The sequence below is a fragment of the Cupressus sempervirens genome, chromosome 3 (assembly GCF_028749045.1).
Source record: "Cupressus sempervirens isolate cs-2001-9-10 chromosome 3, ASM2874904v1, whole genome shotgun sequence".
NCBI lineage: Eukaryota > Viridiplantae > Streptophyta > Pinopsida > Cupressales > Cupressaceae > Cupressus > Cupressus sempervirens.
Window position 1 is genome coordinate 712,787,356 of NC_143120.1, and position 19,518 is coordinate 712,806,873.

Genomic DNA, 19,518 nt, shown 5'->3' on the forward strand with positions numbered 1-19,518 from the left:
TATCAAATTTTACATGACATAACCTTTTGTGCCATAACCAAATATCTTCATATTGTGCAAAAAAACATGTCTCATCATATAAATCTAGGTGGAACAAGTTACCTCTTATTTGGTTACCACTTCCAATAAGTTTACCATCAACATTAAGTATTTTTGCCTTTCTACGGTGAAATTTAACTCTGTAACCTGATTTGTTTAATTGCAAAACACTCAACAAACTATAGTTAAGTCTTGCAACCCAATAAAAACTATCACATTTAATTTTATTAGTTAGTTGAATTGTCCCTTTACCTTTTACAAGACATAGAACATCATTACCAAACTTTACACAACCACCTTTGTATGGTCCAATGTCCTCAAATTTACTTCTATCACTAGTCATGTGATTAGAGAAACCACTATCAATTATCCATATATCAATTTTGTTCACATAAGAAATTAAGGTGGTTTTCTCATCCTCATTAAAATCTTCTTTCATAGCAACATATATTACTTCTTCATCATTACTTTTAGACTCATTATCAGTTTCTTCATCAACAATATAACAAGATTTCTTACCTTTGTCCTTGTAGTCCTTGTTCTTCTTGAAGTCTTGGTCATCTCTTTTTCCTTTATACTTGCTTTCTTTTCTTTCATCCTTTTCTCCTCTATTAGGACATCATGTAGTAATATGACCAACTTTGTTGCATGAAAACCAAATTATAGGAAGTTTACCTTTGTATTTTCCTTTTCCTCTTCAAAATCTCCTAGCTATCATTGCCTCAAGTTTATTAATTTCATCATCAAAAGTATCACTATCATTTTTCACATGTTTTCCTTTTCCTTTCTTGCTAAGAACCAATTCTGATTTAAAAGCAAATTCAATAGTGGTAGGAGTGTAATTACCAAAATTTGACATCTCAAAAGTAGTAATCCTACCAATTACACCTTCAAGAGTTAGGTTATTACTCGGTGTACATCTTAGCTCTTGTATTGCAGAAACCCTCATAGAATAAACATGAAGTAGAGTTCTCAATACCTTGTTGATTATTGTTTCATCTTAAATCTCTCCTTTAGCTCCTTTAATAACATTGAAAACTTCTTAGATTCTTGTACAATATTGTACTATGTTCTCACTTTCTATCATTTTTATCTCATCAAACTTACCTCTTAGGATTTTTTGTTTGGCTCTCAAGACATTATCATCTCCTCCATAGATGGTCTTCATTTTATCCCACATTTCCTTTGAATTATTGCATTCCTTTAGGCCATCAAACTCAACATAGCTTAGTGTTGAATCAATCTCCAACATTGCTTAGTTATGTTCTTGCTTTTCTTTCAGTTGTTGGGTAGTCAGAGGAACTGTTGTTATCTCCACATATTCAGCATCTAGAAAATCCAATGTAGTATCACCAATACTATCTATGTGTAGTCTCATCAACTTCTACCATGTAGGAAAGTTGTCTTTGTTCAACTTTGGTACCTCTCTCTTGTATGTCATTATCTTTAGCTTTGAGTACCTTCAAACTTTTCTCTACAAGAACCAATGCTTTGATACCAATTGTTAGAATATTTAGAATAACTTGGGGGGGGGGGGGGGTGTGAATTAGTTATCCAAGGTCCAAATGTACCAATTAAGAAAAAAAACACTTAAACAATTTCAGATCCCATAATTCCATTGCTCAACCTCTACTGTAAACTATTTGCAACATTAATTAGTTGTTCACTATTCTTAAAATAATAGACTTTTAGAATGTAAACTTAGAACAATAAATCATCATATCATAAACAAACACTTAAAATAATTTTAGATCCCATCATTCCATTTCTCAGCCTCTACTGTAAACTATTTGCAACATTATCTAGTTTTCCACTATTCTTAAAATAATAAACTCGTAGAATGTAAACTTAGAACAATAAATCATCATATCACAATAACATTCACACAAGTTTGACACTAGGTTTTTATGTGGAAACCCAATTTGAGAAAAACCACTAGCAACATGTCAACAATTTTCGCTCTTCTGAAGTGAGCTCTATTAGGAGCCAACCCTATTAAAGGTTACAATACACACTCTTAAATGTGACTTTGTAAAATGATTTAAGCAACCTATTAGGAGTGGCTTTTTTAGAGGACTTTAAAATATTCCATTAATATGTCACCTAGTTAAAGGATTTATACATAATGCTAGGTACTTGTGACTGTTAGGTCAACCTTGATTAAAAGATTTCAAATATTGTTCACAATGGTTAGAAAGTAACAACATGTTTGATCTATTTATTACAACTCATTTTGCATGTTCAAATTTCTATTCAAATCCTCACGTTGATTCATTGTCTGGCCTTCATTGTCAACTCAATCTCAGATTCTCTTGGCAACTCTTCAAGCAATCACCCTTCACTTCTTCTCAACTCAATTAAGCCTTCTGATCATCCAACTCTCTAGAACTCTTTCAAACACACACAAATTCTTTGTTCTCTTCTCTTCCATGCATGCACACTGAAAGTTCTCCTCTATACCTCCTTAAATAGGCAGTTCTAATATTTTTCTACTTAATCAACACTATAGATCTTAGGGTTCATGATTTGATCCATTAGATACACTGTATCTAATCGCTATTCTATTTATATCTTCTTTTCTAGAAACTTCTCCTTGAATATATCTCTTAGATCATATACCTAATCTTCTACCAAAATTAAATGATCCCACTCATTGATCCTTATATTCAACATGTTTTCCATATCCCAAGAAATCAACTTAGTCGGCTATAAATTATGATCTCTTGCAAACAATTAAAATGTTGTTCCTCGGCCAACACTAAGTTTTGACACTTGGTCATCACTGAATTGCTCAGTCACTATAGAAATTGTTGCTCAAGACCAACACTGTCACTCGGTTGATATTGATGCTCAATCAACATTGAATCTGCTCACACTACAACATTTGGGTCAAATTGTGACAACAATTTGCAATGACAGGGTAATTTGTGCGTGATTTTCATGTTTTTTTTGCAATTTTCCTTGACGTCATCGTAATACTGACATTGGCATTGCAATTGCAATGCTTGCATGATTATAAACAAAAAAATGAAACACAACATGAATCATTATGCATTTGATTGATTGTGAAGAGTGGAGAGCTACAAGCTATGAACAGTGGAGCCTTGTTTTCCATGCCTATGCCCTTTAAGGTCTTGTCATGCCTGTGTTGTTGAAGGTCTTTCTCTTCCATTACCTTGTCATACATGTGCCCTTGCCTGCCACATTATGTATTTTTTGTGTTTATTAGGTATTAATCTCATTCTATTAGATAATGAGAGATCTAATTCTATTCCTAATTTTATTAATAGTTGTTTCAATTTCAAACTATTTGACTTAAAATTATTAAAAGAGCCTCATACGATTGTAACATTTTATTATTATCGATGGCCTCCATAATATTATTGGTCTCCACATTGTTGTTGGGGTTCATGGAAATGCCAAGGGTAACAACATCCATATATAGAAAGTGATGGTAAATGACTTAGAATTATAAATGAAGCTAATGTGGGTGTATGGGGCCTTTTGTATTTGTTGCAATTCCAATTTTGTAGCTATTATTTTCTTGTAAATAGATTTCATGAGTCTACAAGTGATTCATGCTACACCTATGACTCCAAACAATGAGGAAAATGATCAATAAAATTTTCATTCACCCTTCCATGTTTTATCATCACAAAGAGGAATAGGCATGGTAGTGGTGAATCCTTTGTTTCATCGCCCATAATGGTCATTGTGTAGATTGGATGAAGATTCATGCAAATTTGTGCATGCTATAAACTAACCAGAAGAAATCTATTCTGTGCAAATAATTCAGGCATTTTTTTGGGACTGAGAATGAGTCAATAATAATGATTATTACCTCCAAATGACCTCCCAAACCATATGCTATTCCTTGGGAGAAATTTTGGTGAAGTCTCTACCATTTCTAGAGCATCTAGAAGCTGAAAAAAGGCCATAATTTATCAATTAGGGGATTCAACTTTTTTAATGAATGATATGTAAAAATGTGTAGCATAGCATCATTCACAGTACTTGTTTGCATTCTCAAATGAGAGATCCTAATTCATGACTTTTTCTTGGATCTATAATATTTTCTTACATATTAAAAACCATTGTGTGTATATTGTTTGATGGACTTCAAACCTTTTATCAAACTAGATGTTGTTGTAGCATCAAGGTTCAGAGATTGGCTCAAAATATTTGGTCACAAAATTTAAGAAAAAGCTCACGTTCTCCATCTATTTCAAATAATATTGCATCTCTTTCATGCCTGCAAATAGTTTTCTTGTAGCATTGAATATATCCCTAGATTGTGTATTAATGGTTTTTTACAAATGAGATAGCCCATGGTTGAGAAGTATTGTTGAATGTTCTTGATTTGTTCTTTCTGAGAGCATTTTCATTCATTTTAATGGTAGATCCTAAGACATGATTCAAAAAATCAAAATAGTTCACCTAATCTATCTATTTGAAAATTTATTCCACCTTAAATTTATTCTTTTATCTTCCTTGTCTTTTTTCCAAGCTTATAAATGAAGCTCACATTTTGAAGTGTAAATTGTGAGGTATTTGAAATTCCAGCTAAGCTCACTTAGCTTTTTCTATCCCCTTTTGTTTTTAAATAATAATTATGAGTTTTAGGTATCTTCAAATTAGACATCTCTTGGCTTGATTTACAAAAGAAAAATTAATTAAAATTATAGGTATGCTAGTTTATTTCTTGTATTCTTGCAAATATAGTTTTCTCCTTTTCCCTTTCATGTCAAATTTAGGCTTTGAGGTGTAACAATTAGGTCTTAGTATGTCAATTGAAACATGTCTGACATTCAAAATAATGGAAACATAAAATCAGATTAGCGATTCAATTGTTAAGAAAACTCAAAACTGAGGTGTCATAGCTTCATACTCAAAGGAATAAGATAAACATAAGAGGACATCATCACCTTCCCTAAATTATACTAGGGGAGGACAAATTAAGTACTGCATGCAGATGGTTGTGCTAGCCAAGAGATTAATTAGAGAGCAATATGGTAGGAGCCCATAACAAGGTTATAATTATTGGTGAATACTACCCTATTCTCTACAATCATTGTTATTTCCAATATAACATCCATTGTCAACAACCATGTATTTTAGGTCATCACATTTCACTTCATTATCATTTCACCCAAATTAAAACTACTATATAATGATTATCAAGGTTTGTAATAGATTCATCAATTTGTTCTCTAGATTGAAAAATTTCATCAACTAGAGAATCCATGTTTCCAATACTTTTAATCTTGACTTTTCTTAGCATGGAAATTTGTGTTGCTCCATACATATAAAGCTGGAGAGTGATGTTTGAATCTTCATGTTTTGAAAACATTTTGTAATAGTTAAGGAAATTGTTTGTAATTATCTTCTAAAGTTTAATTGAATATTCATCTTCTATTTTTATTTTGAATATTTGGCTATCTGAAGCATCAACATTAAAATGTGTCCAATAGAGGACTACATCATAAGATACTACAAGATATTTCTATTTCAATTAAAGCATAAATCTTGAGTCATTTTCATGGACATGCTTGTAAGAAAATTATAATGATATAATATGTTCCATATGCATTTTATTATAACTTATAATCCTCTTGCACAATTTTCTTATGTTTGATAAAACAAGCTCAATTAGAATTTTAATATTGTTTATAGAATATTAATATTAGTGTAATTTGAATCTAACTTGGATATTTATTTTATAGATCTTTTAATGGCTATATTAGCCAAAGAACCAATCCAGACTTTGGTTTTCTTAAAAACCATAACATTAATATAAGAAACACAATGGATGAATCCACATGTAAAGACTTCATTGGCACACCATCTTTTATTAGTTTAAAATGTTTGTTATATTCTTCTTCTTCTTCTTCTTCTTTTCTTTTGTTCTTCTTCTTTCTATTTAACATCAATCCGTTGCTAGTGCATGTGCTTGGCTAATTTGGATCAACAAGCTTGTATAATTCTTCTCCCGAACAAGTACAATCATATTTTTACAATGATGATTTCTAATAAGATGTTGGTTGTTGTAAAAGTTTACTAAAGAATGATCATTTCTTTTTGTTACTTCTAAATAGATAAGAGCTTTTTATTCATGTTAGGAACATGTCAAACATTCTTGAAAGTCAAGTCTACAACACTGTTCCATATGATTTGAAAATCACCATTTCATTAACATGGTAAGTCTCTCCATTAACCAATGGAATAGTTTCATTTCCTACTATTATCTTAAACAAAATTCAAATACCACTTTCTCCAGGACATACAATATTTGGAATCACTTAACTTAAAATATGAGGATGTAGATTCACTTGTGCCTAGCTTTAAAAACTAGAAAATCTTGCGTTATGTATCATCTTATTTGCATTTCTATTGTAATAATCCATATATTGGTAGTGGGCTTCACAAGACCAAAAGTTCTCTTATCTTCTTCCACTATTTTTGAATAGTTGGGAATTGATTGCTAACATATATTTAGACATAGACCTCCTTCCAATTTGTAGTGAACAAGAGACTGTTAGATGTAATACAATTCCAAATTCTAGTGTCTTATACTTATTTAGATCTCCCAAATATCCCTCATCAAATCAAATTTTAGACTTATAATAGTAATTTATCTATAACAGAGAAATTTTGAAGCATTAAAGCTTCTTTATCTCTTTTCAAAAGTTGCATGTTCACTAGGCCTCTATCCTTTGGCATTTTCATCCATATATCTCTATTTTCCTTTATTTATAACTATTGGTAGGAACTTTGACACATTCTGTCCCTTGTTACTTAATGTGACATTATATTTTAATTATGTATATTATGATTTCATGAATTTTTTAATAAAGAAATTGAAGATGCAAAGTGTAAAAAAGTTGTGTAGGATGCCCAATATTTTAATATGGCAAGCTAGTAAAATATGAGATCATTGACATGGCGTCTACATCAGACCTAATGAGGGAAATCAACACCATGTTCTTTCTTATGAGCTAACAATTCTTTAGGTGCATTTTCTTGTAAAACATTAATTTTGTTGAACAATTGTAAATCAGAGTTGTGTTGATCCGGTAGATGGAGATATAAATGGAGCATATTTATAGGGGTGAGATGGGTCAATCATTGGGTGAGAAATGTGATGAATAGGGATGAAATGCAAAGGTGGGATGTTGAAAAGTAATAAAGGTGAATTTGAGCAAGGTGACCAATTTTTTTCTTTCAAAACCATATGTGCAGATATAAACATTAAGTACAACATGTCCAATATTTTTGCAGATATACACATTAATTAGACTAATTTTTTCTTTCAAAACCATATGTGCAGATATAAACATTAAGTACAACATGTCCAATATTTTTGCAGATATTCACATTAATTACACCAAATTTTTCTTTCAAAACCATATGTGCAAATATAAACATTAAGTACAACTAGCTTAATAAGGGCACAAGAATAAGTTATTCCCATGAAGAAGGATCATGCCAAATAATATATGATCAAAATAGGGAGACAATCACTAGATTATTGTCTGAGTTTCAAAGAGAAGGTGATGGTAAATGTTATTGTCCTTGTAACAGTTGTAACGACTTAAAGACAAGAAGAATCAAAATCAAAACAACTAAGAGACATTGTGGGTAGAATTGTCACACTAAAGGGGGATTTGATTATCATCCATTGGTAAGTTGTTTGTTATATTGTTTTCACAATTAGTATATGTATGAACCATGGAATAGGGGGTTGATTATCATCATTTTTATATAGGTTGATCTCCCTAGGGTAGTATGTGATATGGACCACCACATCTCAAAGGAACATAGAGGTGTGAATATTGAAGAAGAAGATAATGATCCCATGGAAGATGATGATCATGCACTAGAAAAAACATTTGAAGATGACATTACAAATGCATTGATCCATAACATATTTGGTACTGGTGTTGTGAGTGATGATGATTATTATTATGAGGATGACATTGAGGCCGTCCATGATATACCTCTACTTAAAAAGGCAAACACGACCCTTTACAAAGGATCCCAATCAACTCTTCTCTCTGTTGTATTTTTGTTGGTGAATTTGAAGGTTATGAATGGTTTATCCTACATAACAATGTCATGTATGCTAAGGTTTTCCATATATGTTATATAGTCTATAAGAGGTGAAATATGTACCATTAATATTATTTATACTAATGACTTATTTTTTTGCTATAGATTGAAAGGTGACTATTTGTTACCACCATCAAATATTCTCCCTCGCTCGTACTAAGAATTATGTGCCACTATGAAACATATTGGAATGGAGTATCAAGCAATAGATGCTTGTCCTGAAGATCATGTTATTTATCATAGAGAACACAAAAATGCAACATAATGCCTCAAAAGCCATACAAGTAGATATTAATATGATCAAGTGACAAAAAAGGTGCCTCACAAGGTTCTTCGTTACATCCCCCATTATTCCATGTCTTAAATGATCATTCAAGTGTAGTAGCTTGGCACAATTTATGGATTACCATGCACACAATAGAAGTTAAGATGAAATTATTTGAATCCCTATAGATGGTTCATCATTCATGGACATAGAGGAAAAGTGGGTCCACTTTAAAGAAGAACCTTTGAATCTCAGGCTTTCTTTGGCAATTGACGATGCTAATCCATTTGGAGATATGAGATCTATTTACTTGGTGTGGCCTATTTTTGTTATCAATAGCAACCTTCCTCCATGAATGTCAATAAAAAGGGAGCACATTATGTTTGAAATGGTTGTTCCGGGTATTTTATTATTTTATTGTTATCTACATGTAATTATAAGTCTTGGAGTAAAATGATCACAATAATTATTTAATGTTGTTCATCCAACTAGGTAAGTACCAATTGAAAGATATGAACGTATATATTGTGTTTCTTATTGATGAGTTGCTGGTGTTATGGAATAATTTCACTACATATGATATCTCTAGACTAATAGGACAAAAGCAATTTTAATTCCATGCAATGCTTGTGTGGACAATTCACGATGCCCTAGGGTTGACACATTTATGTGGTATGTTATGCTGAAATCTAGTTGTACATAATAATACTAATTTGAAAAATGGACATGTTTAATCCAATTGTATCATTATTTTGTAGGTCTTCAAAAAAAGGGAAAATTTTCATGTCTAATGTGTGGTCCAAAGATGAAATCTCATCATTCTAAAAGTTTAAGAAAGCACGTGTTTGATGAGAATAGACACTTCCTCCATAGAAATCATAAGCATCAAAGTGTCAGAAAACATCTTTTCAATGGGAAAGAAGAGGCTACATCAAAGCCATGAAGAATGAAACCTCACCTATGGCAATTGGAATATAATATAATTTGAGGTAGTATAGCTCCACCTAATAGTTTATGTTTGGAAATTATATATTTTGATTGTGTTTTGTTGGCTAATTATGTAATTGATGATCATGAAGGTTTTCAAGGCATCATTGACCACCTTCCAAAGGGACTAAAATGTTTTCCTAGAGAATTTAGTAGGCTGCCCTACTATGAGCAACTATATATTGTGCATTTTTTTGATACTATGCATATTGGAAAGAATGTGACAGAGAGACTGAAGAAAATATTGGATAGAAGTCATGATAAAGAAAAACTTGCCAATATTTGTAGTGACATTCATGATTTCAATCATGAAATGAAAAATATCATTGAATCAAATAGAAATGGAGATTGGATTAATGCAAGTACCCTTCCTTGGTTATTAATGGAGTAACAAAGTAATGCCATAAAAGAAGTCATATCAAAAACTTGATTTCCTATAGGATTTGTTGCGAATATAAGCAATCTCATATCAAAGAAAAGTGAATTTGGCCAAGGCTAAAAATCCATGATTGGCATACCTTCATCAAGGTAAGTCACAGTCTTTTTCATTTACAATATATTTGTGAAACTACATTCAATTTTCATTCTATTACATTAGAAAAGAATGAAATGAATAATTGATAATTGTTTCAGTATGTGCTACCCCTATGGCTCCCAAGCAACTTCGACAATAATATCAAAAAAGTGATATATAATCTTGGAAAATACATTAGATAAGTAGTGATATTTGTTCAATATATCAAATAAGTAATATATTTTAAAGTCTTGTATTTATATGTTTTTGTGTCTTGAATCTCTTGTAGGTGGTTGTCATCTAAAGAAACCCATAAAGAAGATATAAAATATTGGAAGAAAAGAACTCATCTACTAATGTGTGAAATGCAAAAGTGTTTACCTTCAAAAAATTTTAATGCACAAGAACACTACCTCATACACCAAGTTGAGGAGATTGAGTTGTGTGGACCAGTAAAACCTAGGTCAATGTGGATGATTGAGAGGCACTTGAAATTTTTGAAGGGTTTGGTTCAACAAAGAGTATGTCCTGAGGGTTCTATGATTGAGGGATATATGGTGTAACAAATGCTATTTCTCGGGTCTTAATTAACAACTAACATGTCAAAGAAATATAGTTATTACTTCATTTTCATAAGAAGATAGTCATATCAATTATATTCATGTGAATGAGATTAATGGTTACAATCAGTTAAACAAAATTTCATAACTATGAACTAAAAATACCATCAATGAATTTACTATGGAAATTAAAATTTACATACCATGGAATTCGAAGTTGAATCAATCTAAGGATGCTTCTACAAACACCTAGGTTAGTCTACAAATATGACTTAGGATCAAATGATGATTACCATCAAATACCACTATATCAATTAGGGTATCACATAACACTATATCAATTAGGGCATCAATTACTATTAGATCATTTAGGGCATAAGATACCATTGTATCAATTAGGGCATTAATAACCATTAGATCATTTAGGGCATTAGATACCACTATATCATTTAGGGTGTTAGATACTACTGTATCACTTAGGGCATAAAATACCATTGTATCATTTGGCACATCAAATACCTCTATTTCATTTATTTTCTTCCTATAGCTAACTGTGGCAATAACATAAGATTAGAAGATATGCTCATAATCATTATTCTTATAAATGAAAGACTAAAATAACAATCTAATAGATATATTCCATAATTCAGTTGGAAGGTCAACCCACCTAAATGGTTACCAATTACATTGACAAGAAAAGTTGCTTTCATCAAGGGAATAATTGAATTCAATGATGTAAATTAATCCATCATATCTTTTACTTGCATAAATATCATAAAAGTAAAAATACCTATTACTAATAAATGTTTGAATGCTCAACTTATCTTTATCTGATGCATGTATTGACATCTCATGGAGAGGGAAAACATTGTCAAGGGCTTAAGCACCCAAACACGAATCTTAAACTTATCCCCACACTTTGTTTAACTAGAAAGGTCCTCCCTATCTAGAATAGACATGGAACACCTTGTCAGTAGCTGAGCATCCTGATATCAAATCACACCACTCGACTTCACAACAAGAGAAAACAATAAACATGATCATGCATGAGCTATTAAATGATTCATTTTAAAAATTATATTCATTGTTATGTCACATTTAATTCTATTTCATGTTATTGTAGATTCAATCTCACCTCTTCACCTTTTCCATGGTTGTATAGCCGATGAGTCCTAGGTGCTAGAATCTCAGAGCAATCAACTCTTTCTATTGACCTTCAACTGATTAATGAATATTATATGTTTCTAGCATATCACAATCTATGATTTAATAAATATAATCTTTAAGAATTGTAGAATAAATATCATTTAATTCCAATTTTCAATGGCACAAATGAAATACAATAGCATGTCATGGATACTTGGCTTTTTATTTATCATAAAAAATTCTATCTTAGAGAAGGTCTAACTGATGATATTAAGCAAGATGATTTGCATAATAATGAAATACTGTATCTTACTACTATAATAAATTGGAATGCAACAATATCTGATAATAAAACATATTGCAATGCTTGGAATATGAACACCACATAACTTGGTAAAATCTGGTAATAGAATGGTGTCTTGCTGGACACTATCAATCAGTCCCATCCTTCATAGAGAGGGAAAACATTTTCAAGGGCTTAACCACCCAACCATGGACCTTAAACTTATCCCCACACTTTCTTTAACTAGAAAGGCCCTCCATACTTAGAATAGACATAGAACACCTTGTTAGCCACTGAGCATCCTGATATCAAATCACACCACTCGACTTGACAACAAGAGAAAATAATAAACATGATCATGCATGAGCTATTAAATGATCCCTTTTAAAAATGATAAACATTGTTATGTCACATCTGATTTCATTTCATGTTATTGCAGATTCCATCTCACCTCTTCACATTTTCCATGGTTGTATAGCTGATGAATCCTAGGTGCTAGAGTCTTGGATAAATTGACTCTATCTGTTCATCTTCAACTGATATATGAATATTATATGTTTCTAGCTTATCATAATTTATGATATGAGAAGTGTAATCTTAAGACTTGTAGGATAAACATCATTTGATTCTAACTTTCAGTGGCACAATGAAATATGATAGCATGTCATGGATACTTGGCTTTTTATTTATCATAAACAACTCTATCTTAGAGAAGGTCTAACTGAGGATATTAAGCAAGATGATTTGCATCATGATACAAGATTGTATCTTATTGCTACAGTGAATTGGAATGCAACTATCTAACAATAAAACATGTTGCAATGCTTAGAATATGAAAACCACATAACTTGGTAAAATCTGGAAATAGAATGGTGTCTTGCTAGATGCTATCAATTAGCCCCATCCTTCACGAAAGAAGTGCAAATTCTAGTGTGATTAGTAGTCACGTCTTCAGTAAATTATCAATGGAAAAACATTGAAGGAATACGCAATGATTGACAATGGTAAATTGTAGGGATATCATACGATATCTACAGAGGTATCTGTTGTATAGAAAGAAGATGAGTGCCAAAAAGAAGAACTCAGATGGCATGGAAAGAAAGTCGAGTTTAATAAAAAGAATTCATGTGATATGTATATGTTCATGGTCTCTTTCTCAGCTTCATAATATTAGAATTTTTCAAAGTCTCCTTGGCTTCCAAGAAGCTGTAACTTATAAAGAAGAGACTTGGCTCTTGAATGCCAATATAATATGCCAAAAGTGCATTTCGGTTTCAAGCAAAGAATTGAATAAATAAGAAAAAGAATTTGAAAGGTTACAAATAAAAAGAATAATATAAACATATCTATTTACTTGCACGTAAATATTTTTTTTTAATATGGCACATATGAATGTTTATTCAAGGTTGTACCTATTAAATATGTATATCTAAATACATGTCTCATCTTGGAGATTTATTTTATCTTCTTGTACATGCATTTAAATGTACTTATTAAATAGATAAAATCTTGTATAAAAATAATATTATGATGACACCTTTAACTTATATCTATGTGTAAGTACATAAATATGTATTATAATAATGTGATGAAAAAGTCAACCAAAAGCCATTTGAGGTATGCATTAACTAAGTTAATATTTTAAATGTTTACTTAATAGCTCATGTGTATCTAATGTGTGTATCCTATTATGTAGTTAGTACATCCTCAACCATGGTGATTCATGATTCATACCCATTTTCCTAGTGATGGTGATGCTCCTATGCCCAATTATTTTTTGAAAATGCTTTTACCCCTTTGACATGCTCCTTACAAGGAAATTCTTCGTAGTTAGATCATATTACCATAACAAGTTATTAATCATAATTAATCATAAGGGCTAACCACCTTTTAAATTCCATAGAATTCATGATAAATAATCAACTAGTATGTTATCTTCGTATGAAATTATAACAACTAACCATCTTAACATTTCACAGGATTATAATAAATTTAATTGTCAACTGACTTCATGTGAATTTCAACAACTATATGAATATTTTTAATTGGGTTGAAAATTGGGATGTAACATACCATTCCCGTTATGTTTCATCATCCTTAATGAAATTAAAATTGTAACAAACATTAAAAAGGAGCATTTAAAATTGGAATGTAACATATGGTATACTAGATGATGGTGTACATTACTCAATATCTTCCTAATCTTATAACAAAGACCCATATAGATTGCATTTGGTATCTAAAATCCATTAAAAAAATTGAAGGGGAGTAAAGTGAAAGACAATAAATTATGAGATCTTATTGTAGTTAATTAATTCTTAATCTTCAAAATAAATTTCTTCTAACTTATCTATTTACTTTTGTACAACTGCTAAAGAGGGATGCAACACGTTTGTTTATTGTAAACAATTAATATTGGATGATGGTATGGATTGAACAATATCAACATTTTAGTTGTAGATTAAAATGAGAATCCATGTTTTCATTGGTTAAACAAACTCATTGTAATGAAGATACCAATGTTACAAAAAAGGAAATAGATTAGCATATGATTTAAGAGATCTCTAGGTACTTATAAGTTTTTTAATCAACCATATGATTTTGAACTTGTGATGCAATATTTTATACATGTTTGAAATTATTGTAGGTGAAAAACCACAAGGCTATGTTATGCAATGGTTAGAAATTTAGCATCAAATATATGACAAAAAGAGAACTTGTGATTCTGGGATAAGTATAGTCTTCCAGGTGACCAATATTTCATCTTGAAATGACTTACATCTTCAAGAGTCTCAAAATTGATACTATGACATTTTGGTTGATATAATTGAATGTGACTTTAATTCCTTCAAATTATTTCTCTTTGTTGTCAAATGGTATAGACTATGACTCAATCAAAATGATCCTGATAGAACTATTATTGAGCATGAGAATAAATTTCCAATGATTAACACAAGGTTGTTTGAGCCAGTTGGAGATGAGTCCTATGTTCTTCCAAGCCAATGTGAGAAGGTATTTTACTTAGAGGTTTCACATAAACTAGGTTGGTCATTTGTTGTTAGACAAGATCCAAGAGGAAGGCCAATAAATTATAATGTGATGGAAGAAGATACTAAGGAAGAGGAACAAGTGGATCATGATTGAAAGTTAGTTAATGATTTTCCTAATGCAAATGATGCTTCTACTGATCATGATGATGATGCTTATACTAATTACAATGATGATGATGATGATGACGATGACGATGATGTTGATGATGATGATGATAATGATGACACAATAGTGGTGGTGATGATGTTGATGATGACAATGATCCTAATGATGAGATGGATGAAGAATAATATCAATAGGGGAGGGGGTGGGGGGCGGGGGTGGGGCTGATTATCTAACATTGCAAGGGTGTTTGATTATCAATGACAAGAATGAAATGTATAGTTATGTGATCAATGCCTATGCTATTCAATATTGAGTTCTGGATAGATCAATGATAATTTGATTAACTTGTCGTGTACCTTTTACTATTTATAATTCACATGTGATGATAATATTTGATCTAATTTTGAGTATATGTATAATGAATCTTTTAGCTAACATAATAAAATTGATTTACATATGTAGAAACCCAAAGCCCTTTCATGATCATCCCACATAGTCTCATGGATCATTAGGTATAAGTCAATACACCCCATAAAGATTAATGTCATTTACCATTAGGTATTTTTCACATTTGTCTTCCTCGAGTGAGGAAAATGTATGAATGGAAGAAGAAAGTGAGACATTCAGTATGTCTAAATCAAGGAGATCAACTCAAGGTCAAAATATCATAAATAAATTCTATAAGTGCATAATTTTTTTTCTTTCTCAAGGGGATCATGTTCTTATGATGATGAGAGTGAAGGTAAGTTTGATGTGCCCTTTAGGTATAATATCTACATAAACAATGGGTCCCTAATGAACTTCCTCCAATAAATCCTAATTTTTGTGTTGAAGATAGGATGTGTCATATAACACCATCCTCATTACATGGTTTGTTCCTATTTTCCATGGATGGAATAAAGGTCTCTTACAAAAAGGTAGTTGAGTTGATAGAGTATGCCATTCCTTGCTATGATTATAGTGGTTGGATGCATTTTGTTAGATAAAAAAAGTATGTGTAGGTATGCACTCATGAAAATTATATACAACAAAATGTTAGTGAACAAAGTCAAACAATAGCTATATACATTGATGGAAGGCCAAAAGCATCAGGAAATATTTCACATTTTATAAATAGTACATGACCTGCATCAACTAAGAAGTGACCCAATTGCATATTTGAGGCACATGAGGGAAATTGCGTATTTGTATGTGCTACAAAATCAATACATGGAGGCAAAGAGCTTATTATTGGTTACAATTTGAATCACATAGATACAAATAAAGCCACTATCATGTGCAAGGTGATACGTACTATACACATTTAAAATCAACTCCAGTCAATGAATCCAACACACTATTAATTATATATATATATATATATTTTCTGACTTAGAATAATAGCATGTGTTTTAAAATGTCTCAATGATTTTTTCTGAAATATAGGGCTACAATATGGATCAAAAACCATAGGATACACATGTTGTCTATGGTTCTCTCAAGACTTCTTCTTCTCGACAGGTAAAACTCATTTTCGATGTAAAAATTAGATACAAGAAATATGTTAAAGTGTATTTTTTATTATGGTTTTTTCTTCACTACTATTTTGGATTGATTTTAAATATAGCGCTAATAATATTGTTCTTGCAAATGAGTGTTGATCAGGAAAAGAGAAAAGAGAAAGTAGTCCATGAGGAGCCACATGATGAGCATGATGAATTCATTATTGATTTTGTGTTAGCTATTGATCTTGTGGCTGTAGTGCAAAAGGTGCTTCGTGATTTAGCAAGAAGGTTAAAGCAATTGGCATCAGCTTGACCTCAAACTTCTGAAATACAACAGATAGAGGATGAGTTGATGCACCTAGTTGAGACATATATAGTAAGTATTAATGTAGTTTTTAATTATAACAAAAGTTCGATAATAATTTTTATAATATACTCTTTTATTTATGTCATTAAATAAAATGCATGTGTTATTTTTATAGAGGATGTTGAGGAGGTACAAGGGTAATGCCCTAGAGGATGATACTTTAGGTGGTTCAAGTACATCACATGTTCTATCCTACACTTGTGTTTTGCTTGAACAATTTTTTTAATAGCTCTAACAATTTTGTTTTATTGTTCTCTCATTTTCAGCTCCTACCATTGATCCTATGTTCACTACACTGCCTACTACAAGGAGAAAAACCAAAGAGGTAATGCTGATTGCATATTTGACAACACGTAGCATAGCCACAGATGCAGTGGCAATGCTTATTAGTAAGAAGATTCCTCTTTTTCTCTCTCATTTTTCATGCATTTATTTCACTTGAACTATGATTTCTTAATGGGATTTTTGTAATATTGCATTCATTTTATGCAAGAGGTGATGAGGACATTCCTGGGTGTACCCATGTTAGATGTACGATAACACTAAAGAATTGTGATCAATTTCTTGTGAGCAATGAAGATGGTCTTCCCTTGAGAGTAGCCCAACTTCCAAGTACTTTAAAAGATTGATCCTTTATGTTACTATACAATCTTATACTCACAATCAAATGCACTAACCTCTTGTGCAGTCCATTGCAATAACTACCAATCCCATTATTATTTTGCAGGGAATAATCTATTTTATGAAAAACTTAATGATTAATGTTTGCGTATATTTGGCCTGACCATACACATAGGGTATCATATTTTGATTTCATTTCTAGTTCATGTTTCCTTTGATCAATTTCTTCAAGTAAATTAAAAGGTAGCTTCAATACATTTACGAATCTAACATTTTTTTCTTTTCTTAAAAGGTGGAATTTGCAAACTAAAGAGTTAAAGGATAAACTTATTGATGCCATGACAATAGATTTGGACCCAACGTCTTTCAAAGACTTAGGCTCCTTAAGCAAGCGGGCCAAAATTTGAAGATATTAGGTACAACTACATGACCCAAATAAAAAACAACCCTTGTTATGAGCGGCCCCCCTATATTCCTATTATTGAGTGGGAGAGTCTTAAGAAGGATGCCACTAAAAAAAAAAAAGAGATGGTGGACAAATGGTACCACCTAAGGAAAGAAGGTATGTCATAATATTAAGAATGAAATTATGTAATAATTACTCTTATTACTTATGTGATCTAACATATTTCAAACTTCACGTAGGTTTCCTGACACATCAAAGGAAACCAAAGCAAGAAAATAGAAGCACGAGCAATGCAAGCTTGACTCAAGTGGATATTCAAAACTTGTTGCATGAATTGTAAGTATAAGTAACTAACAAATTATATACAAATATTTATAAATTGTAAAGAATTTGGTCTTCGATAAAATTGATTACAAAAAAAAATTCATGATACCAAGAAAAATTGTTGATGGGGACACAACCCAAGAACAGAATGGACACAACAGAAAAAGGAAAATTGTATTAACTAAAAAATAAGCTAGTACATTCAGTACAAAGAAAATAAACTTCAAAACATGCCCTAAGGGCTTACAATAGCATAAATGTGGAGATAATTTCTCTTTTCAGTACCTCCTCTCAAACTCCACTCCGAACTGCCTTTTACAATGCCAGAAATCTCCTTAAATAGATCTCGAAGGGTTAAGGACTAGGAGTACATTCTAGAAAGTGCTAGTAGGCATCCACTGACCAAATAGAAGGTTCCAGAAGCTGCATTAGAAGTCGACGCAAATCTAGAAGAATCTAGAAATGGTAACTGAACTTTCAGGAGGCATAACTTTTGAACCATAGCTCTGATTGACGAACCGTTTACATTTTTAGAAAGCTCTCGAAGCGCTCTATAGCCCTATGGACTAGCTTTGCTCGTCCCCCATTTTTTGGCCCTTTTTGAGGTCATTTAATGCCCCTAACCTGACTTTGAAGCATTCTTAAGAGGTCTCCACAACCCAAAAAATTGCAATAAATTTCAAACCATGGGGCCTTTTGACTTGATTCTTTTTCTGGAATGATCTAAATTAAAATTACATTCATCTAGCCAATTTACACCTCCTAGTTCACCAAAATGATAGCTCAATTACATACTCCTATTTTTTTAGGATTTACACGAACACTGATATCGGAACTATGAGAGTTGGAACCTTTATTTGACCCAAATGGGTATCCAAAAATGAAAACACATGAAATAGAAACTAAGTCTAAGTATATTTTTTTGGGTGACATAGGATTGCCCTTATACCTCTGAATGCTCCTGCATTAGACACCCAGGCTAGATTGAAAAGTGACGCTGTCACTTTATGAATGGTAGAGGAAATCCCAAATGGGAAACCTCAGCTGCTAAAATCCAAGTTGAGTCCTCGATTGATCGTCCTTTCCATTTGACCAAATACTCTTCATACTGCCTGTTTATGGTACTCCTACCCACACGATGATCTAGAATGTCTTCTATCTCCTCCTTCTTAGAAGCAGGAATTGGACATGGCTCTAACACTAGCTGCTCATCTGCACCATCATCATGATACTCTGTTAAATCTGTAATGTTGAAAA